General features: G+C 37.7%; 1 long non-coding RNA gene across 1 annotated transcript in view; it reads left to right on the forward strand.

Annotated features, from left to right (window-relative positions):
- LOC143385677 (uncharacterized) overlaps positions 1-23818 on the forward strand; it is a 187771-nt gene that overhangs the window by 85226 nt on the left and 78727 nt on the right. The window contains exon 3 of the long non-coding RNA XR_013089508.1: positions 3038-3140. This is a non-coding gene — a long non-coding RNA (uncharacterized LOC143385677). The remainder of the gene's footprint in view (positions 1-3037; positions 3141-23818) is intronic.

Consider the following 23818-nt stretch of genomic DNA (forward strand, 5'->3'; position numbering starts at 1 on the left):
CCCCGTATACAAATTGCAGAATCACATCAGTTACACTTCCATTGATTTATATATTGCCATACTAGTGTCTGTTGTATTCTGCTGCCTTTCCTATCCTTTCCTATCCCCCTCCCCTCCCCTCCCCTCCCCTCCCCTCTTCTCTCTCTACCCCCTCTTCTGCAGTTCATATCTCCCCCTTGTATTATTTTTCCCTTTCCCCTCGCTTCCTCTTGTATGTAATTTTGTATAACCCTGAGGGTCTCCTTCCATTTCCATGCAATTTCCCTTCTCCCTCCCTTTCCCTCCCACCTCTCATCCCTGTTTAATGTTAATCTTCTTCTCATGCTCTTCCAACACATTTAAATACTGGAAGGATCTTAGATGTTAGCCGAATCCTCTCATTTTGCAGTGAAGAAACTGACTTAGGATGTTTAATTGATAAACATTTGATAAAGGTCAAACTACCAGGTAATGATAGAAGCTGAATATGAATAAAATTTTAATTTAATACTTTGTCCATCATGGTTTTTATGCATAACCACATAGTACCTTGTGTTAGGACCTGATTGATTGGTGTTTGTGGGACGTTTTTATTTATATTAGAGCGTAAATGTTGTAAAAACAGGAGGTTATATATCCCCAAAGACAAATACAAGGCTACACAGAAGACAGGTGCCCAATAAAGATTTATTAAATTGAGTCATCAAAAGAATAATATTCCACAAAGCAGTATTCATATCCAGATGGTTTAATTGGAGAACTCTATGAAATATTGAAGAGCAAATGATATCGCTATACACAAATTCAGAAAACAGATCTGAGATGCCAGGTGAGACAGCACATGCCCATAATCTCAGCTACTTGGGAGGCTATTGCCAATCCTTTAGTTTAATTTTGATTTGGATTATATTGAATTTATAGGTCTGTTTAGTGATTCTTTAGTGATTCTGTCAGTGATTCTTTCTTCAGTCATGCCCAATTTACTAATGAGCCCATCAAAGTTATTCTTCATTTCCATTACAGTGCTTTGGTCTTCATTTTTTAATAATTTTTTTAGTTATATATAGACACAATACCTTTATTTTATTTATTTATTTATTTTTATGTGGTGCTGGGGATTTAACCCAGTGCTTCACACATGCAAGGCAAACACTCTACCACTGCGTCATAACCCCAGCCCCTCTATAGCATTTCTTTTTTATTTTTTCTTAGATTTTCCATTTCTTTGCTTATATGATTCATCTGTTCATTCATGATGATTACTTTTTTCATTAAATATTCTAGCATATTAACAATAGTTTCAAGAGGATTTCTGGTCTGATACATTTCAATACTTTTGCTATCTCTGTCTCTAGTTCTGATGCTTATTCTAGTTGTTCAAAAAAATTTTTTTTTTCTTTTTTTTTTGCCTTACAGTATGCCTTGTAATTTTGTATTAAAAACTAGATGGACATGATGTCTTGAGTAAAAGGAACTGATTTAAACAGGCATTTGGAAATGTAGTGGTAAGATGTAGGGAGCTGGGAAACAATCTTTAGTCCTACAAGTAGTCCTCAGCCTTCTTCTGAGACTGTGTCTCTGAACTTGGACTGCTTCTCAGTCCTCCCCCACCCTTTAGGTGGGATAGGATGGCTAGAGGGGTTGGAGTTAGATATCTCTCTTTCCCCATATGGAAGGCTAGGCCTTGGCTGAAATTGGGTATCTTTTTTTTCCTCAGATAGTTTGGCTCCAGTAAAATCTCAGCTGGTTGGGTCTGATAGAATAGTTTTTCTTGAGGGCAGGTTTTATTAAGAACAAAATGCTTTGCACATTTTCAAAATGATACATTTCCCTTCCTCTGTTGGAAGCATGAGGGAATTTTTCTTCGGTCTTCACTGTGAGAACTTGGTAGAGCTTCTGTAGATAAAATTTAGAAAAGCATGGCGCCCCCCTGGAGTGTTTTGCTTTTTTTGTTTTTTTTTTTTTTGGTACCAGGAATTGAACCCAGAGGTGCTTAACCCTTTTTATTGTGACACAGGGTCTCACTAAGTTGCTTAGGGGTTTGCTAAGTTGCTAAGGCTGACTTTGAACTTATAAGCCTCCTGCTTCAGCCTCCCAAGCTGCTGGGATGATGGGCATGTGCCACTGCATCTGGCCCTCTGGAGATCTGAACTGTTAGACTTGGCCATACTGAGCCCCCAACAATTTTCAATTATGCTTCAGGTTTTCCTGTCTGGATACTGGTTTCTGCTCTAGTAAATTGTGCTTCTCTGTATCTCCCTTTGTGTCCTCTAGTTTGGAAGGCATCGGTTTGCCTTGTGACCTCACTTCTCTGATGGATCTAAGAAGAGTTGTTGATTTTTCAGTTTGTCTGGCCTTTTACTTGTTGTTAGGATGGAGTGGTGACTTCTCATCTATTTACGTGGCAAGGTTAACTTATTATCAAAAAATCAAATGGTATAATGCATCATGTTGATAGAACAAAGGACAAAATCCATATAATAATCTCAACAGAAACAGTAGAACATTTGAAATATCCAATATGTATTCATGGTATATTTCTTTTTTGACAAATGAGGAACACAGTAATTCCCCTATTCATTGGGATTATGTTGTAAGACCTCCATGCATGCGTGAAACTGCGGATAGTATTGGACCCTTATACAGGGTCCATATATGTATATGTATCCATATATGTATATGTATTTTTATATATGTATACACATATGTATATACATATATAAAAATATATATAATTTATATATAATTTTTTCTTATGTGTACATAAGAAGCTTAGTTTATGTTTTGCATTTAACAACAATAACTAATAAAATAAAACAATTATAAAAATACACTGTAATATTTATGTGAATGTGGTCTCTCTCAAAAGAGTCATGATAATATTAATATTTCCAGAAGTCAACTGACTGTGGGTAGTTAAAACTGTAGGAAGTTGAACTTTGAATAATGGGGTGGGATTCAGGTTACTGGAGATGACAGTTTCCTCAATTTGGTAAAGAGCCACAAGATAGCATCATGCTTAATATTAATAGCCTAAATGTTTTCTCTCCTTTGAAAGGATACAAGAATGCCTCTCTTGCCACTTTTATTCACTTTTGCACTGGAGACTCTGGTTGGTGTGATAAGACAAGATAAGAAATTAAAGACATCTGGATTAGAAGGTAAGAAGTAATACTCTCTTCATTCACATGTAATATAATTTGTATGTAGGAAATCTTAAGGAATCCTCCAAAAAGCTACCTGGATTAATAAGCAAGTTTAGCAGGGTCACAAGGTACAAGATAAATATGGAAAAAATCAACTGTATTTCTATATTCTAGGAATTAAAAATCCAAAACTAAAATTAAGGAAATAATATCAATTACTATGAAACAAAAAAGAATATAATACTTCGGCAAAAATTTAACAAAATTACAAGAACTATACATTGAAAACTATAAAACACTGCTAGGAGAAATTAATGAAGACCTAAACAAGTGGAGAGATACAGTGTGTTTATGGACTGTAGATTCATTTTAGTTAAAGTTCTCCTCAGATTGAGCTATAGATTCAAGGTAATTTCTATAAAAATCCCAACAGGCTTTTAATAAAAATTGACAAATCCTAACATTTAAATGAAAATGCCAAGTACCTAGAATAAGCAACAAAAAAATTTAAAACAGAACAATGTTGGAGGATTTAGGCTCCTTGGTATTCAAAGTTTACTATAAAGCTATGGTGATCAAGACAGTTTCGTTAGCATCATAAACTATAGATCAATGGAACAGAATAGAGCCCAGAAATAAACCTATGCATATATAATCACTTTTTTGACATAATTACAAGGGGAAATCAGTGGAAAAATAGTCTTCAATAAATGATGCTGGAATAATTGAGTGCTTGTATTGTCAGGGTTCTTCAGAGAGACAGAACCAATATGAAATATGTATATATCCCATTGGTTTTCTCTATCTTCTGCCTATCTATCTAAGTATCCATCCATCCACCTATCTATAGCTGAATAATATGGCATTATGAAAAAGGAATATTATATGTATATGTATAGATACATGTTTTGCATTTGCATGTATACACACACACACACAGAGAGATATATATCTCCAAATATATAGATTTATTGGGAACATTGACTTCCATGTTTACAGAGGCTGAGAAGTCCCACAATAGGCTGTCTAAAAGCTAGCGAATCTGAGAAGCTGGTAGCATGGCTTAGTCCACACCTGAAGGCTCCAGACCCAGAGAAATGAATGGTTTAGCTTAGACTGAGGCTAAAATCTATAGAACCTGGGTGCCACTAGTGTAAGTCTCAGAGTCCAAAGGCTGGAGAACCTGGAATTCTGTTGTCCATGGGCAAAAGAAAAAAGGGTATGCTAATTCTAGAAAAGAAAAAGTGAATTCATTTTTTTTCTTTTGCTCCTTTGTTCTGTCTATACCACATGCAGTTTGAATGGTTACCTGGTTTTCAGAATTTACAATAAAGTTTTTTTGGGGGCAGATCTTCCTCCACTCAGTCCACCTGGTCATAGCCTGATTTCCTCTGGGAGTACCCCAACAAGTGTTCCTGGAAATAATGTTTTACCAGCCATTTAGATTTCTCTTAATTCAATCAAATTGACACCTGAGATTAATCATTACAGTACCTATATCCAAATAAAATAAAACAAAATAAAACAAACCTTGACACTTATTTCACAAAATTCTATTCAAATTGGATCCAAGAGCTACATGTAGGAGTTAGAAGGATAGTTACCTCTAGAATAAAAGAAGGGAGAAAAAAATGTGTGACCTTGGATTAGGCAGATATTTCTTAGGACTCACAAAGAAACATGAACAATAGTAGATAAATTCAGACTTCTGCTCTACAGAAGATGTCATTAGAAAAATGGGGGGAAAACAAAAAGAATGGGAGAAAATATTTGAAAATTATATATCTGATAAAGGACTCTTGTCTAGAATATGAAAAGAACACAGAATTAAATACTTGAAAGATATGTCATCCAATTATAAAAAGGCCAATAATTTGACTAGAAATTTCACCAGAAAAGATCTGTGAGTAACAAAAGATGTTCAACATCATAGTATTAGGGAAACACAAATTGAGATCCCAGTGAATTATCACTATACAGTCACCAAAATATATGTAATAGGAAAGAGACACAATATGTCAAATGTTATAAAGATTATAAAGAAAATGAGATAATGAAGAAGAAGTCTCACACATTGCTGATGAAAATGGAAAATGTACAACACTTTGAAAAATTACCTGGAAGTTTCCTAGAGAGTTGAGCAAATAATTACAATATAAGCCAGGAATTTCTTTTCTATACACCTGCCTAAGAGAAATGAAATCATGTGTTCACACAGAGCCTTGTATTTGAATGTTTTTTTTTTTTTTAGAGAGAGAGAGAGAGAGACAGAGAGAGAGAGAGAGAGAGAGAGAGAGAGAGAGAGAGAATTTTTTATTTTTTAATATTTATTTTTTAGTTTTCGGCAGACACAACATCTTTGTATGTGGTGCTGAGGATCGAACCCCGGCCACAAGCATGCCAGGCGAGCATGCTACCGCTTGAGCCACATCCCCAGCCCTGAATGTTTCTGTTATTCATCAAATCTCCAAATCAGAAATAGTCCAAGTGTTCACCAAGTGGCAAATAGATCAACAAAATGTGGCTTTTTTGTACCGCGGAATATCCTTCAGTCATAAAAAGGAACAGACTACTTGTAAATGTAATGGTGTGGATAAAGTTCAAAAACAGGCTAAGTAGGAGCAACTAGACACACACGGAAGAGTACATTACTGCATCATTCCATGTATACGAAATTTATACAACAGGCCAAATTATGGAGAGAGATCATTGGCAGAGACAGAAAGATCATTGGTTGCCCGGAGCTGGGAACAGGAACAGGGATTGATGGCAGATGGATGCTAGGGGACTTTTTGAGTGACGGAAATGTTCTAAAGCTTGATTGTGGTGATGGTTGCACAACTGTGTACATTTATCAGAACTCATTTTACTTGTACACGTCAAGTGGGTGAATTTTACAGTAGTATATTTGACATAGGCAACGTTTTTAAATAAGGATAAATCTCAGAAGAGGGAGTTGAATCACCAGTGAGACTAACTTGGATTTCTTTATAAATGATCGCTTCTTTTTGTTTCCTTTAAGATGAGTAGAATTTGCTATTTAAAAAAAAAAAAAAAAAAAAGAAAGAAACAAAAACAGTGTAGTTCCTGGTGGTGGTTGGAGGGATGATGCCCCCAGAGCAGATGGACATCATGCTGATTCTCTTCCTGGGTGAAGACGGTTGCTAGTGAAGAGTGAGGCCCGGGGAGGCTTCTGGGGGAGGCGTCCCTCAGGTTTTCCTCTAACCACTCCAGCTGAGCACACAACAAGAAAGACAAGGCCACAGGGAGGCATAGTAATTAAAATGTCTTCTTTTTGCTGAACCAATGTCAGACTCTTCATTTTTCAGAGGTGACGGTTGTAGGCTTATGCTTTATTTCCGTCCACCTCCAGCATGGTTGCATAATGACCGCATCCCACGTTTTCATTTTTCGGGAACAGTCACTTTGCCAATTGGGGTTAGAAAAGCCTCTTCTTTAAAATGAGACTGTTGGGAACCGTCCTGAAGGCAAGCTCTTGTAAATCAGTAGAGGATTTGCTTCAGGAGTGACCTCTGCCGAGATTCTACTCCCTTCTGGGGGAGAGCTCACTTAGGTGTGGCAGAAAAGATGTTGGCCGTTGAGTTTTCTTGGTGTCTATCCGTATGTTACTCCGTAGGAGTTGTAACAAGAGTCATGAAAGAACCCCATTCCCTGGTTTTATTACCACTGTTTGTTTCTACCTTCACTGCCAATTAATAAGGAGCCGGAGAAACACTCTCTTAGGGGAAAACATCGCCTTGATCTTATCTGCTCTAATGATTGAATACACTTTTTTCATTTGGCCAATGCCCCCATTTCTCTTTACACACACACACACACACACACACACACACACACACACACACACGCCTGAAACACAACTCAAACACATAGTTATTCAGGGGCATTTTTGATTTGATATTTTAATTTAAAGAGTCCTCTGTTGATTCTAAGATCAGAGGCTTGCATTTCCAAGGCCATATGTTGCTTTGGTTCTGTGAGTAGATACCCTGTGGATCACAGTGGGAGGCAAAGCCCAGCCGGTGGCAGAATGATGCTCTCTTCATTGGATCCCACTGCTGTGTTTTACTTTGTTTTTTTTTTTTTTCCTGAAAAGTGTAATCTGCACGTATTAAGGCCACTTCTTGTGCATAAATGTTTACTGACGTGTGTGGAGAGACAATAGCAGCTCTTTCACAGGCATTTCTTAGTTTACTCTTCCAGTGTAAGACTTGCTAAAGATTCTCCAATGAGTGGCATGCTCTGCCATCCCCTGGAGGGCAACTGTATTCGACTTCCCAAATCAAACATTTCTGCCAGGCGTGGTGGCACATGCCTGTGATCCCAGAGAATCAGGAGACAGAGGCAGGAGGATTGCAAATTCCAGGACAGCCTGGGCAACTTAGTCACAAAGCCAAAAGTTCTGGGAGTGTAGCTCAGATGTAGAATGTCCCTGAGCTCCGTCCCCAGAGCCTCACAACAAAACCCCCAAAACTTTCTTGGACTTTTTCTTTTCCAGAGAAGCAGAGTGGTTTCTTCTGTCCCAGGAGTGCATTCCTTCCTCAGAACCTTTCCCTAATCTGTCTATTTCATCTGTCATGCCCTCTCATCTCTAAACCTTATTTATCTTTTGGAGCACAGTTTAAAGTTTAACCTTTTCTGTGAAACCATCTCCTTGCAGCTCAGCCTAAACGTCTTTCTTTTCTGAACTCCTAATTCCATGTTTCCAAATTCTGGCATTCACTGATGGTTGATCAATGTTTTCTCACATAGACACGATTCATCTAAGGGCAGCTATGTGTGTCTCAGTTCAGGCCAGTGAGGCTGGAGTGGAAGTTGGCTGTGGGGGTCTCTGAGAAGGTTTGTTGTCCCATCCAGCTGCCATATTTTAAGTGGCCAATTAGGGCAATGAGGCAAGCGGAGAGTAACAATTAAGTCTTTGTTGTGATGGCAAGCAAGAGGCAAAAAGTGGAGCTGGCTCCCTTATACTGCTCCCCCGTCCTTTGGCACAGCATAGAGCAAGGATGCATGCATTTGGGGGAATTCTTTTGTTGCTGAAGAGGCCTAAACAGAAGAGTCCTGCTGTTTTATGGACACAGGGGTCCAGGGAAAGGGAAGGGATAGGAGTAGAAAAGTACTAAGTCAAAGTGGAGAAAAGTGTCAAGGCCCCTCCTAAAGACATCTTGATGGAAGTGCCTGGGAAGTCTCAGCCACAGCCTCTGAAAAAGAGGCCTCTGAATTGGGGGTGCCTGGGCTAGGAATGCAGATATGCCTATAGGTATGGCTGGCTGGGATGGGAGTGGGAGGGCACATCTTAGCCCTGTACCGCAACATCCTCCTTGATTGCAACTCCTTCCAGAAAATTGGAATGCACTGGCTGTGTGTCATGTCTGGTATGCGAAGGGAAGTTCCCCCACCCCCATGAAGCCTGCCAGGCAATTGCCTATGGTTAGACCTCAGTGACCATGCATAGAGTTTTGGTTCAGGAATGGACTGTTAATAGGCGCCACCTTTTCTCCTTCTTTCTCCATTAGGCTGGAATGTGACCTTGTGGTTGGAGTTGTAGCAGCCAACCTGGGGCCATGAGGGAGATAACAGGGCAATTCAGAGGCTCTGGAGTGAATTAAACCTGAACCCACAATTGCATGCTTCTGAACTTCCTTTTATGTGAGAAAAAAATAAGTTCTTAATATTTGTGAAATAAAAATTGTGAGAGGCCATGGATTTGGACTAGGCATCTGTATTGGGTACAACAGACTTAACCAACAGAGTTTAATGACAGTAATTGAGCTTTGGCTGGTTGCAGAAGGCCCTATAGCCACCTGCCTGATTAGCTTGCAAACAAGTAACTAGTTAAGCTGTAACTAAATGACTGGTCAACTAGGCTATCACCAGTTAAGTTGATTTCTATGCCTTGCTATCTGATCCTGTGGTTGGTTGAGGTTCTGCAAACCTTTTGCTGGGTCTGTTTTTGTTTTCCTTGGCTCAAATAAACTCTAAATTTACTTGGTCAAAGAAATTTTCCTTTTAATATATGTAAACATTCCATTGGCATGTTTCCCTTGTATTTTATATTTCTGATTGATGCACCATTTAATTATGTGGTGGTTTTTATTGTTCTATAACTGACATGCCCTAAATTATTCTATGTGGTGTTTGGTACCTCAAAGCACCAATCTCTTCATTCTTCTTTACCACACTGCTGCCCTGTTGATCTTGGTGTGCTTCAGAGTTGATAAGCAAGGCAGAGGAAATGAATACCGTAGGATTCTTTGTTCATTTCTTAGTGTTCAACAAGAGTGATGTTGAACAACACTCCCAACTTGAAAAACCTTCACCAATTGCCTTGAAATTAGACCTTCATCCGGGTCCTAGTAATAGTCTCTGATTACATAGAGCACGGGCGGGCAGAAGGCATTTGCCTTTGGAATATTTGGCACTGCTCTCTGTGATGTGCTCACCTCCGGGTCTATATTCCTCTTGTTACCTAGGAGTAAATACCTGCCTAGAACCATACTTAGTGATTCTACTAAAAATGCTTTCTGTTTCCTCCAAATTATTCCATTTAAATGTAGGCCAGTTCCTTTTTTGGTAAACAGCAGGTCTGGGTGTCTCAGGACAATATTTTGTAGGAAAAACATCTGGGCGTTAGGCAGAATTCTTGCCTCATTGACTAGTATAATAAAAGCTTCATCAGTTTGTGCTTCAGTTTTTTGAGAACCTTGAAAATGTTGATTTTATTGACCTTCTCTTGGCTTATGCACAGGAATTAGTTATGCCCTAGATATATACCCCTGGCTACTTATGTGGAAGTTGTACCTTGTCTCCTAATACCACTTCCAGAATCCAGGTCATTAGAGACAGTTTCTCAACAGATTAGCTATCTCTAAAGAGAAACAACACAATATGTTTCAGACTCTTTTTTTTTAATGTGTATCTTAATGACTCTATATTATTCCTGGATGAGCCAAATCATGCTACTCTGCAGTAGAAAAAAGACAGATAAGCATTTGCTCAAATGCTGATGATATAGTTCTATTTTCTTAAATTTACAGTAGCCTCCATAGACAGTGGCCCTGTGATCTAATTACCTTACTTTAAATAAGTTGCTTTTATGGCTAAATCATCAGTTTTGGCAAAGGTTCACTAGCACTTAATTGGCCAAGATCTAAAAATCCTATGCAAAAATGTTAACTCACTTACTTCCTACAGGTTACATTTTACCACTAGCTGATCTTGAAAAGTTCATTAGTAATAACATTACTTGAGATTCTGTATTATTATTATTAACAGGAGTGCTAGGAATCAAACTCTGGGCCCCACTTATGCTAGGCAAGTTCTCTACCAACTGAGCTACACCCCAGCCTGAGATTATGTGCAATGTATTGAGCTTTTAAATATCTGCTTCCATGATTTTATTTTAGGTTGTAATTATTGCAGACATATTTTATATCATAGAATAATTATGACCATAATGATAATAAGAGCTAAAAATCTATTTGCTATGCAAGGCAATGTGCCAAGCAATTATATGCATTTTCCTCTTTTAATTTGTAACACGATATGATAAGAACATATAAAACTTTGGGATCTCTTATTATTATAAATTGTGGTAAACTGTGGATTCTTTCCTTGTATTGGTGATTATATTGGGCACATTGCACATGCTGAGCAAGTGCTTTACCACTAAGCTATATCACCAGACCCCAGACTATTTTCTGAGGGAAAAACTTACACTTATCCATATCTGCAAATATTACCTTGGCTCACCTACATGTGCTGGATGGTGGCCTCTTCTCTGGGCTTATGCCTGATGGATGAACTTTCTCAGTTATAATACTCATAGGTGTTCAGTTTCTATGCATGACTGGGGGCTCTCAGAGTGGAAATCACAGATATAGAACATTATACTGCAGAAAGTTCTATTTGAGAATGCTACAGTAGACAGAGTGTTTCATATTTGGAGCGCATTTAAAGAATACTTTGACTAAATTGTGTTTTAATGTGTTGACACTGACCTATGTTATGGTTTTTCCTAATAATGATAGCTAATGTAGTATTGCATGTTCTTATGTTACAGACACTGTTCTAAACACTTTTTATGAATTGATTAATTTTTTAAAAATTCCACAAAATAGGTATTATTATCATTTCCATGTTGTAGATAATGGTAAGAAATCTCTGAGAGGTGAAGTTACTAACCTGTGGTTATCGGGAGACAGCATTTGAGTCCTATAAGTTTGGATGAAATCTGTGTTCATAACCATCATATCATGCTACTTCTAAAATCACTATGAAGTTGCTTTCAAATTTATTTTGCAATATGAGTAGTAACTGCCTTACTTTTATCACTTTATTTCTATGTCCTTCTTTCTCTGGGCTGTAGCTATTAATTTCATGTATGTTATTACAATGCTGTGATAAAATTCTGATGCTAACTGAAGTTAGTCCAGGCTCCACAAGTCAAGGGCACTGTCCCCCTAAAAGATGGTCATCACTTCACATGCTTGCAATTTCTTCAAGCATTCCTATGACCCCCCCTCAGGTCTGATAATTTTCTAGAATGATTCACAAATTTAGAAAAATGCTGTACTTAAAATTACAATAGTTTTACTATAAAGGCTGCCTACCAGCTCATTAAAGAGACAAAGGGTGTGGTCTGGGAGGGTCCTTGATGCAGAGTTTCCATATCTGTCCTCTTGGAAACAGGACCCATCAGCTTCCTGATACATTGATATGTTCACCAACCAGGAAGCTTACATAAGCTTTGATTTCCAGAGTTTTAACTGGGATTTTATTTCTGTATTAGCTTTGCATTACTGTAACAAAACACCTGAGATAACTTAAAAAGAGGAAAGATTTATTTTGAACCTCACTTTTGGAGGTTTCAGTCCATGGACATCATGGGAATATATGACCGAAGAAGATGCTTACCTCCAGGAGGCTAGGAAGTGAAGAAAGAGGAAGAGAGTGGAGTTCCAATATTCTCTTAGGCCCCCAGTGACCTAAGACCTCCCACTAGGCCCCATCTCTCAAAGTACCAGGCTGTGGACCAAGCCTGGGGGGGTGGGGAACGTTACAGATCCAAACTGTGGCCATTGCATTGATTAACTGAAAATCTGGTTCTGTGACTGAACTTAATCTTTAGTTCTCCTCCCCTCCCTGGAGGTTGGACTGACTCCAATCTCTAACCCTCTAATCTCATAACTGGCCTTTCCAGGGATCTATGCCTAGAGTCATCTCATCAGCATACAAGAGGTCTGATGCAAGGAGTCATTTCTATCTCAGAAAATTCCAAGGATTTAGAAGTGATTCCCCAGGAGCCAACCAAAGCTAGACAGAGTCTTTATTACACAACAGTAAGCATTTCTTTAGATTGCCTCAAATCTTTTTTTGAAATGAGATGGAGGATTAATTTATTTGTGTTTGTATATATTTAATGTTTATGTATATATGTACACACACACACACACACACAAAGACAGACAGAGAGAGGCAGGGAGAGTATCTGTGTGTGAGAGACACTAGATGACTACTAAGCATTGTTATATGGATTTCTCCACCTCAAGGTTGCCTTACAAACAACTGGGCCTTACCACTTATTTATTTATTTATTAAAAAAATTTTTTAGATGTTGATGGACCTTTATTTTATTCATTTATTTATATGCAGTGCTGAGAATCGAACTCAGTGCCTCACACATGCTAAGCGAGTGCTCTACCACTAAGCCACAACCCCAGCCCTCTTTACAACCTATTTTACAGTTGCAAAAATAAACCCAGACAAAGGAAGTCCCTTGCCCAGCTGGTTTGTGGTAGTACTGGAACTGGAACCCAGGGCTTTTCACTTCACATTTAGTACTCTTGCCAGCTCCTCCTGGAGCACTCTCTGGTGGTGAACTTCCTTTTGCATTCTTTTCTCACTGATTTCCTGGGCCTAGAAGCCCCAGGCTGCTCTGAGGAGACAGATGTGGGACATGGGCAAAGCGCCGTCTGAACCATGTTTGTGTGCCTCCTGCCTTTGAGCATATGTTGTTCCCTCTGCCTCAAATTTCAGTTCTCACCCCCTGGCCCCTTTCTTAAGTGTTTTCAAATGTACAAGCATAAACTCTGTGAAACCTTCCGTGACCTCCCTTCTCCAAGTTTACCTCTCTTCCCTCCGAGTTTCACATGATTCCGAATATGCCTCCATCTCAGTAGCAGTTCTCAATCTGTACTCTAATTCCTTTACACACATCAAATAGACATCTCCAGTCTTAACAGATTTCTTGATCCACTCTTGCTAAAAAACAATCCTATTCTTTCTTCTCTGTCTTCTCAGTCCCGATAGACCATCACCACGGACCAATATGTTCCACTCAGAAATCTAGAAATCACCTGGTTTCCTCTTCATCTTGCACACACCTTATTTATAGCAAGTCCTTTGTTTTATTGCTGAAATATGTTGCCACACCTTCATCTTTCACCTCCTAACTGTCTGCCTGCCTCTAGTCTTGCTTCTTTTCAATCTATTCTCATGCAGTAGTTTGCATTCTCCTTTTAAAAGGTGAAGCAGATTGGACCATTCCTACCTCAAAATCCTCTGCTGGTTTCTTTTCTTAATGGGACAAAGGGCAGATATCATATCATGGCTGGCAAGCACCTGTGCCAGCAGCCTATTTCTCCTTCATTTTGTACATGGCTTCCTTGCTTGCTAGGCTTTGCCTCTTGATTTTTGTTTCTCAAACACACCAGGTTGGTTTCTTTGTGTGACCACACCCAGGGGGTGCTTTGTGGTGTGAATGTGCTGGGAGGGAGGAACTTTTGGCCTCTCTCCTATTCCCGTGTTCCTCATTAGCTTCCCCCAAACCCATTCCAAATGGAGGCAAAATCAAGGCAAGACAACTTGCTTTCTATACAAATGCAGCCTCAAGCCAAGTTTTCTGGTGTTTTCCTTCCAACAAGATTGATGCAGGATCTTCAGGCTCCGTGTCTGTTAAACCTGGATAAACTGTCATCTCCTCAGAAGGACCTTTCTTGATCCATAGTAGCACCTTCCCAGCTCCATGGTGCTACCTTGTTTTATTGAGTTGGTATCACTCAACCCTTTTGTTTATTTCTTGGCCTTTTGCTGACCTCTCTAGAGTGCATGCTCCAGGGTAGCAGGAACTGGGTGTGCTTTGGACATTGCTTATTTCCCAGCAACCCAGTCACTCAGGGAATATAATAGACCCTCAGTATACAGTGGTTGCATGAATGCATATGCATTGTTTTCAGCAGGCAACAAACTCTCTGAAGGCAGGCACTGTGACTTATTATTATTTTTTTTATATCTGTGCTGTAAGTTGCTAGCACAGAGTAGGAAGTCAATAGAAGTTCATTTAGTTTTATTGAATTAAATTTGGCCTCTGTCATTTGTTACCTATTCAACCTTGGAACAAGTCCCTTAATATCCTTGAACCTCTTTGTTCTTGACAAGATAAAAGGAGGGCGGTGGGTACAGTACTCTATGAATGTTGAGAACTGTTACTTTTATCCTTGGTCACTTTTCTGCTGAACATGCCTATGGAGCTTCTATTAGTGGTGTACTCCTCAGAATTGTCAAAGCTCCTCCTTACCAGACTTCAAGGGGTGAGATTCCTCAAATGGTAAACTCTCCAGAGGTTAGAAGGATGCTGTAACAACTCCTTTGCTTCTGACTGCTTTTCGTAATGAAAGCCTACTTGGTAACTTGGAGCCACCTACAGACATGTTGCTGTTGCCAACACATAGTTCTTATTTCCCCCGTGCTTCCCTGGTGTTTCTATCAGTCATGTAATATACTTTTTGCCAGCTAAATGATTAGCATCCAGCTGTTTCTGTGTTAATGCTTGCATTCAGTTCATTTAAAAAAATACTCCCAATAAGGATTCTGAAGTTCATTTAAAAACTGTTTAAAGCTCAGAGAAGACTTGTTTCTTATTTTTAAAAAATTGTTAATCATTCAGCAGAGGAACTTTTTTCTAGGGTGGGACCGAGAATCTTTACAATTATCCATGGTTATTTGGAAAAGTTAGACTTGAGTGCAGTTCCCTGGTGTTAAGCACAACAGCTACTGTAGCTAGATTTAACCATGTGTTCCAAAGTGAAGGGTGAAGAAAATTGATTTTGCAGATGCTCAGATGAAAGCAACCACTTTATATTAGTCAGAAGAAGGCAGTTGGGGTAATCTCAGTTTAGGCAAAGGGCGATTTTAGATCAGCCGAAGAATAGGCACTTAGTGGGAGGACTGGAAAGGTGTTCTCTCTGATCTAAAGGGTGGATCAGCAAGGACGGTGGAATGTGATGGACATCATTATCCTAAGTACATGTATGAAGACTCGAATTGGGTGTCAACATACTTTATATACAAACAGAGATATGAAAAGTTGTGGTATATATGTGTAATAAGAATTGTAATGCAAAAACCCCAAAGTATATATATAAAGACATGAATTGGTGTGAACATACTTTATATACAAAGATATGAAAAATGTGCTCTATATGTATAATAAGAATTGTAATGCATTCTGCTGTGGTGTATTTAAAAAATAAAATCAATAAAAAAAAAAGAGGTAGACAGGATTAGGGTGAGCACAAGGAGATAGTGTCCACCCAGGTAAGGTGAGGTCATTTAATTTTATTTTTCTCCCCTTACTCCCACTTTCAGTCTTTAGTCCAGAATCTCCCGTTATTTCACCCTAGTTTGTGTATTTTAACTTTTGTCATTAAGTTTTTCATCACAAGGTATGCATCTCCTTCACAGATCCCATCAGCAGTCTCTTAGCTAAGCTGAGACTCTGTGTAGTGGTCACTGAATGGATAAAGTATGATCTTGCTAAGGTAGATGTATATTTATCCAGAATCCTCTGGGAATATTATTCCTGACCCCCATATGATGATGATTTCAAGTTTCAGTTTTAGAGATTTTAAGATACCTACCTTTTCAAAATTTCCCTGGGATCACTCCCCATGGGCATTCACCAACTGCCTAGATGGACAAAGTGAACTTGAGTTGGTTAATGGGCAATGATATGAGAATAGTCAGAGAAATGCAGGCAGGTGCTGCAAAAGGAATATTTCTTCCTCTTCCAATTTTGTATCCTCCCAACCTGACTTTACTATCGCTGTCCTGGATTGGGAGATGCAAACACAATGTGACCCCCAGGGTATTTCAAGTGTACTATCTCTTATCTGAAATGCTTAGGTGCAGAGCTGTTTCTCATTTCAGATTTTTACAGAATATTTTCATATACACAATGAGAAAATCTTGGGGATAGAACTCAAGCCTAAAAATGAAATTCATTCATGTTTCACAAATACTTTGTACATGTAATCTAAAGGTAATTTATACACTATTTTAAATAATTTCGGACATGAAACAAAGTGTCACCGGTATAGAATTTTCTACTTGTGGTTATCATGTGAGTGCTCAAAGAGTTTTATTTTTTGTGTTGTTGGATTAGGAATGCTTATCCTATGTACTCAGAGACAGTTACAAATGGATTAATATTTTGGACTTGATATATTTATCTTATTCCTCTGTTTTCTGTTTTATCAGAGCTGTTTTAAACAAATTACTTATATATCTGCAACTCATAAAACATCAGATCAAACTCATAAAAATTATTATTTTTATGGGTTAGATGGTGAAGGATTGATAATTTATGTAGTTAAACTTTAATAATAATAGCTAACATTTATTCCATGTAGCATTTATTAGTTGTGTTTATTCAAATTCATAAAAGCAAAGCATTTAAGATAGCCTGTGGTACAATTAGAATGTACCATGTTCCACTATTCAAAATGCTTTACATGAGTGAGCTCACTTAATCCTCAAAACACTTTTTGAGGTCATTGTTCTTATTATCTTCATTTTATGGATAAGGAAATGAGGCTCACAGAGGTTAAGCAAATTACTCATGGCGAATCGGTGTTAAGAGATGAGCCAGGATATGACCCTGAACAGTTTTTCCTCCAGCCTGTGATCTTTATTTTTATTTTTATGTTGTACTTTTTATTGATGCTTTATAATTAACACAATAGTGGGATTTGTTGTTAAATATTAATATATGCCCAAAACATAGTTTGGCCAATTTTATTGCTCTTTATCTTTTCTCCTCCCTTCCCCCAACTCCTATCCTCTACTAGTTCCCCATTTATTTTTATAAAACCTGTTTCCACCCATTTTTCTCTCTAGCTTCCACATATAAGAGAAATCATACAACCCTTGACTGATTTATTTCATTAACATGATGTTCTCTAGACCATCCATTTACCTGAAAATGACATAAATTTGTTCTTCTTTTTGCCAGTCTGTGCTCTTAAACGCTACACTACACTGCCTTGTATAGTCTCAGACTATGACCTTTGTAACCTCATTAAATGAATGTTTTGTGGAAACCTGCTGCCAAGAAGTCTGTCCTGAATGAGTTGTTTTTAATTTTTTTAAATAGTATCATGAATTGAACCCAAAGGGGCTTCACCACTGAGCTACATCCCCAGCCCTTTTTATGTTTTATTTTAAGATAGGGTCTCACTAAATTGCTGAGGGCTTCTCTAAGTTGCTGAGGCTGGCTTTGAACTTGTGATCTTCCTGCCTCAGCCTCCGAAGTTGCTGGGATTATAGGCATGCACCATCAGGCCCAGCCTGAATGAGATTTTCTGGAGAAATAAAAACATGTACAAAAAAGAAGTTTTATCATAGGTTAGGGTGGAGAATGGTTGAACAGGTAAAGCACAGAGGATTATTAGGGCAGTGAAACTACTCTATCTGATACTAAAATGGTAGATACGTGCTGTTATACATTTGTTCAGACCTATAGAATGCATAACTCTAGGATTGAACCCTAATGTAAACTCTGGTGCTTATAACGTGTCAATGTCAATTCATCTGTTGCAACAGATAGAGCACCCTGGTGGGGAGATGTCGATGGGTAATGGGCTAAGCGTGTTGGAGGGAGATCAGGGTTACTTGGGAAATCTTGGTGTGTTCCTCTCAGCTTCATTGTGAACCTAAAACTTCTCTTAAAAAATAGTTATTTTTATTTTAAAAGTTTTATCATGAGGGATCAGCATCAACCTCACTCAAAAGATAACCAACATTATGCTATCACAGTGAAATACATATTTAGGTCTGGGTGTATGGTCAGAAAATACTGTTCAATTAAAAAAATATTTTGGTGCTGTGAGGTTCAAAAGAAGTTTAAGGCAAATTATCATTGGACACCATATTTAAAATTAGAAGAAATTTATGAGTCTGTAAATTTATGAGTCCACAGGTACTCAATCAAACAGTTAGATATGCTATATTTCGTATTACCAGTGGTGGGTGTGCATAGCTGCAGGGTTTTCTGCACTTGCACACTGAAGGCAACTTTGATTTTCATTTATCAGGACCCCCAACCCAACCAAATTCTATCATCTTCAGTTTTAACTTCACCATTCTGTTCACTGGTTCACTGAACACTTACTGAGTATCTACGATTGCCAGGCACTTGGAATCATGTCAGTGAACAAGACTTACTCCCCAGCCTTAAGAAACTCATAGTATTATGAATAATCATGTTTGACCAAGAATTCAAATGTCTGAATAAGAAAATCCATGTTTCAGTACAGTGCAAGTCTTAGAATAAAGGAAGGAAGGTTAACTTGGGTGCTTCCTGATGTGAAGGTGTATGTCTGTGTTACATTACAACTTAATTCTTTGGGTAGATCAATGATCCACCATCTTATCATATAGTCCCAACAGATCAGCTGCTGAAAGGTGCTATTAACATATTGGTATTACCTGCAGGGTGATTTTTAGTTGGTATCTGATTTCGGAGTAGATCTAAATTTTCACTAGAAATATGTAAAATTATATCAGTGTAACATAAAGAAGAAAGCAGAGCGTGAATGGGTACATCTCTAGCAATTCTCCTCAGATTATGAATATATGACGTTCTGTGAATGGACTATTTACTTTTTCACGTTTTTGATCAATGTTGTGGTCTGGTTGTGAGGTGTCCTCCAAAAGCTCATGTGTGAGACAATGTAGGAAGGTTTAGAGGTGAAATGATTGGGTTATGAGAGCCTTAATCCAACCAGTGAATCAATCTCCTGATAGGGATTAACTGAATGGTAACTGAAGGCAGAGAGGGTGTGGCTGGATGAGGTGGGTCATTGGGTGTCTGACTTAGGGTTTTATATTTTGTCCCTGGAGAGTGGAGCTCACTCGTCTTGCTGATTGGTATGTCCTACCTCCTCTCCTCCTCCACATCCTTTTACCATGATGTTCTGCTCCATCCCAGGCCCCAAGGAATGGAGCTGGCTGTTGTGGACTGAGACCTCTGAAACCACTGTGAGAATTAAAACAAACTTTTCCTCCTCTAATTGTTCTTGTCAGGTCTTTTGATCATAGTGAAAAAGCTGACTAAAACAGAGTTTGAATAGTGAGTTTGCATCTCACATAAGTGATCTTCTGTGGTCAGCAGGTAAGGTAGAATTTTGGGTGTTATCTCTGAACACCCAATATAATTGTTCTTAATCATTTTTTTTTCAGTATGAAGGAAATGAGAACAATCAATCCATGCATTTTACCTCCTATTCACTCTTGGCCACATACTTGCTCAGTAAAACTGTAGGCTGAATTGCTTACATCATTTAAATTATTATTATTACTGTTAATTTTTTACTGAGTAAGATGTATTTGAATTTGTGTAGACTTAAACAACAAATAATAATAAACCACTGTATTGATTATGTGTCTGCTCCTCATTTTATATTTCGCTTCCAGTTCAACTCTTCCTATTAATTGTAATAGCCCACATCACTAGAATCATATTGAAAAAAAAATGGTAGAATTGAACCTGTCAACAAATTTGATCTCCAATTTCATGATGTTGATCTTCAGGTTCTGATTATGTTCTTGAAGGATCTTGGTATCTTGTGTCATACTGCATTGCCCATTAGCATGAACCTTTAGCTCCATCAGACCATCATAATGTCTTGGTGCCAACATTATAAACACACTATATTTATTAAATATAAAACTTGCAATGTCTTCAATGCATTTCTTTTTGTTTTTTGTACTGGAAACTGGACCTATGGGCATTTAACCACTGAGCCACATCTTCAGCCTTTTTTTTTTAACTTTAGAGACAGGATCTTCCTGAGTAGATGAGTTGCTTAGGGCCTGGCTAAGTTGTTGAGGCTGCCTTTGAATTTGTGATCTTCCTGTCTCAGCCTCCAGAGCCGCTAGAATTGAATACATTCAATTCTGCATGGTCAGTCATCTGTGAGAAAGAGATAATCTGTGAGAAAATGAAAGGAAAGGAAAAATGAACCCCGGTCAAAGTGGTTTGAGAGAGCCAGCGAAAAACTGGATGCCTGTGATGCATCTAGGGCTCCATCCAGTTGAGTTTGAGAATGCTCCATTTTGTTCCACCTACTACAGCTTTTTCCATGAAGGAGCATTCCTGGCTACACAAGAACAAGAAGATTGGGGCTGGGGTTGTGGCTCAGTGGTAGAGCGCTTGCCTAGCACGTGTAAGGCAGTGGGTTCAATACTCAGTAGCACATAAAAATAAATAAATAAAATAAAGGTATTGTGTTCATCTACAATTAAAAATATTTTTTGAAAAAGCACAAGAAGATCCATTTAAGCCAGCATAACTTATAACCCCAGTAATTCACACATACCTGCAATTATGAAATATGTATAAAACCTTTTTCTTCTTTTTTATCAGAAAGTTATATTCTCACTATTTCAGCATTTATTACAATTGAACTATTTATAATCATCGTAAACTTTATGGCAGTTAATTGTGACATCTCTCATTACTTTTGTTGTTTCTCTTCTAAATATTAACGTTCACCATTGATATTAATTTTGGAGTGGCCTCCAAAATGTGTACTATCCAATTGGAAGAAGGGAGGTTTTTCTGTTTGCTAGAACCAAAGCTGAGAACACTGTAGACTCTCAGTCGATATCTGTTGAAAACAGAAAGCATGAAAGCATTCTTTATAGTTACTGGACTGAAGTAGGATGATGCATCGCATATCAAGTAATTCACCAGCATCTTTGGTTGTCATTAGGTTCAAAGAAACAATGGAAAAATGAAACAAGTCCATCACCATTTCCTATAGCTGAAAGATCATTATTTGCCCATTATTGGTTATTTTGAGTTTTTATGCCAACATTTTGAACATGTAAAAATAGTAAGGTGGGATTATATATGATGTTCAGATAATCTCTCTAAAAAATTTCAGCTGTGGATTGTTTAGTCACCAGGCACCATGCCTTTGAAATCTGTGTATGTGATTTCTCTGGGAAAATTCACTGACATAAAAGGAGCATAACATGTAAAAGTCCTAACTCTTTACTGTAAAACCATATGAGTGCATCATGGGTCTAAACCACCTCATGACAAAATTTTACCAACAAAGTCTCCTTGTATGACATAGGATGACCACATCTTATTTTATTTTAATTTTGGAATTGCTAGGGATCATACCACTAATCTCATACATGCTAGGTAAATATCACTCTATTCCCAATCCCATATAATTTTTTTTAAATCAGAAAGCAGTTTGCAGAGCATTTTGGATTTGATTTTAAAAGCATATAGGGAAATATCTAGCATATTTTTAAAGCCAGATAAAATTGCTTTTCATAAATACAGAGAAGTGAAACTGAAGTTAATTAATTATGATCTGAATATGAGATTGATTGTAGACTATTAAAGCCATCTTCAGGACCATCTTGAAACCATGCCTCTCACTCAGTGTGAGAATCTACTTTCTCACCTTTTTTTCTTTAATGACTCTTTTGTTGGGGTATCACTACTGATAAATTAGTTCATTAACTTATGGACCAACACCCATTTTTTAAAATGAGGACTTGATTTGCATTTAACCTCCTCTCTTTGGTCTTAGATATGGTGAATCATATAGGTAGGTTTACAGAGAATAGAGAAATCATACTGGTATTGATTTTCAATGGTTTTTTCCCAGTGTTTTCATGGATATTTTTGCTTTTAACACCATGAGATTTTAGGTACAAATCTTGTTGAAGACATGAGCTTGTAGCACTTTTCTAATTAGTTAACTCTCAAACTAAATTAGGTCTGAATCAGCAATCTGCAATAAATACATTAAGATTATTATCTAGTGGGTGCTATCAATTTTACTTCTGTTTCTGAATTATTAGTCTCCTAGTTGTTTACATAACAAATTCAGTAGGAGTAATTATGTACTAAGAAAATGACTCTGTCACTTTAAATAAACTGCTCAGCAGCTAAAACATCAGGACTGTAATTAAAGGCATCACTCACAGCTTCCAATTTTAATACATAAAGGAGAAGGACATGATTAGATTTTAATGAACTTGCTTTTGTTTTTACTGTATTATATTTTTATTTTAATCTGGCTGCAATGATTTCAAAGCCCCATACAATGTTATTTACTAATTATATTTAACTCCATACAATGGGACTGTAGTACATTGAACTGGCCTTGCCTCTGACATCAAGCTTGCAGTTTCTAATCTGCTCCTTCAACATAAGCATAATTCCTTTGGGTACCTGGAATGGAATACTTCTTTGGGTAATTGAGGCAAATTCCCAAACCAACAAATTCCCTCATTCCAGTTTACTGGTGGCAGGAAGTAAGCATTCACATTCTAACTTCTCAAGCAAATTATGCACCAGAGCTCTTAGTCCAAGATAAACCCTGGGACGACTCTGTCTTAGGAATGACAGAAGGACCACTTGGAAACTCATGACCTGGGCCACCCGAGTTGCTGAGCTACCTGTATGGTGCCTCAGTCTTCCTCATATGAAAAATGGTGATAAGTGGTCATTGTGATAAGTGTTCTCCATTGAGGATGTGAGCCTTTTTTGTTAAAGCATGGTACTAATACTGACCAACAGAAACCATCTTAATAAGTGACTAATACACTTTTGAAGGAGGAATGTGTCATTGAAGAGATCAGGAGAAATTTAAAAAATTCTCAGAAACAAATGAGGACTGAGATATAGCATATCAAAATCTCTGGGACAGTATAAAGGCAGTTCTAAGAGGAAAGTGTAAAGAATTGAATACTTGCATTCAAGTGTTCCAAAACCAGAAAGATCCCCAATGAATAATCATCTGGGGTCTCAAGGGCCTAGAAAAGCAAGAGCAAACTCATTACAAAACCAGTAGAAGACAAGAAATAGTTAAGACCAGAGCCAAAATTAATAAAATTGAGAATTAAAAAAATTACATAGGATCAGTGCAACAGAGTTGTTTCTTTGAAAGGATACACAAGGTTAATGTGTTAATGGGTTAGTTTGGTTAGCCAAACTAACCAAAAGAAAGATCCAAATCAACAACACTACAGATAAAAAAGGAGATAGCACCACAGATATTGTTGAAATCAAGAGAATCATTAGGAACTCTTTTGAAAATTTATACTCCAATACACTTGAAAGTCTAGAAGATATTGACAAATTTCTAGACACATAAGACCTGCCCAAAGTGAGCCAAGAGGGTACAGAAAACCTAAACAGAACAATACCCAGAAATGAAATTGAAGTGCAATTAAAAGCCTTTCAACAAAGAAAAACCCAGAACCAGATGGGTTCTCAGCTGAATTCTACCAGAATTTAAAAAAAATTAATGTCAATTTTCTCAAATTATTCCATGAAATAGAAAGGTAGGGAACACTCTCAA

The sequence above is a fragment of the Callospermophilus lateralis genome, chromosome 20, assembly GCF_048772815.1.
Source record: "Callospermophilus lateralis isolate mCalLat2 chromosome 20, mCalLat2.hap1, whole genome shotgun sequence".
NCBI lineage: Eukaryota > Metazoa > Chordata > Mammalia > Rodentia > Sciuridae > Callospermophilus > Callospermophilus lateralis.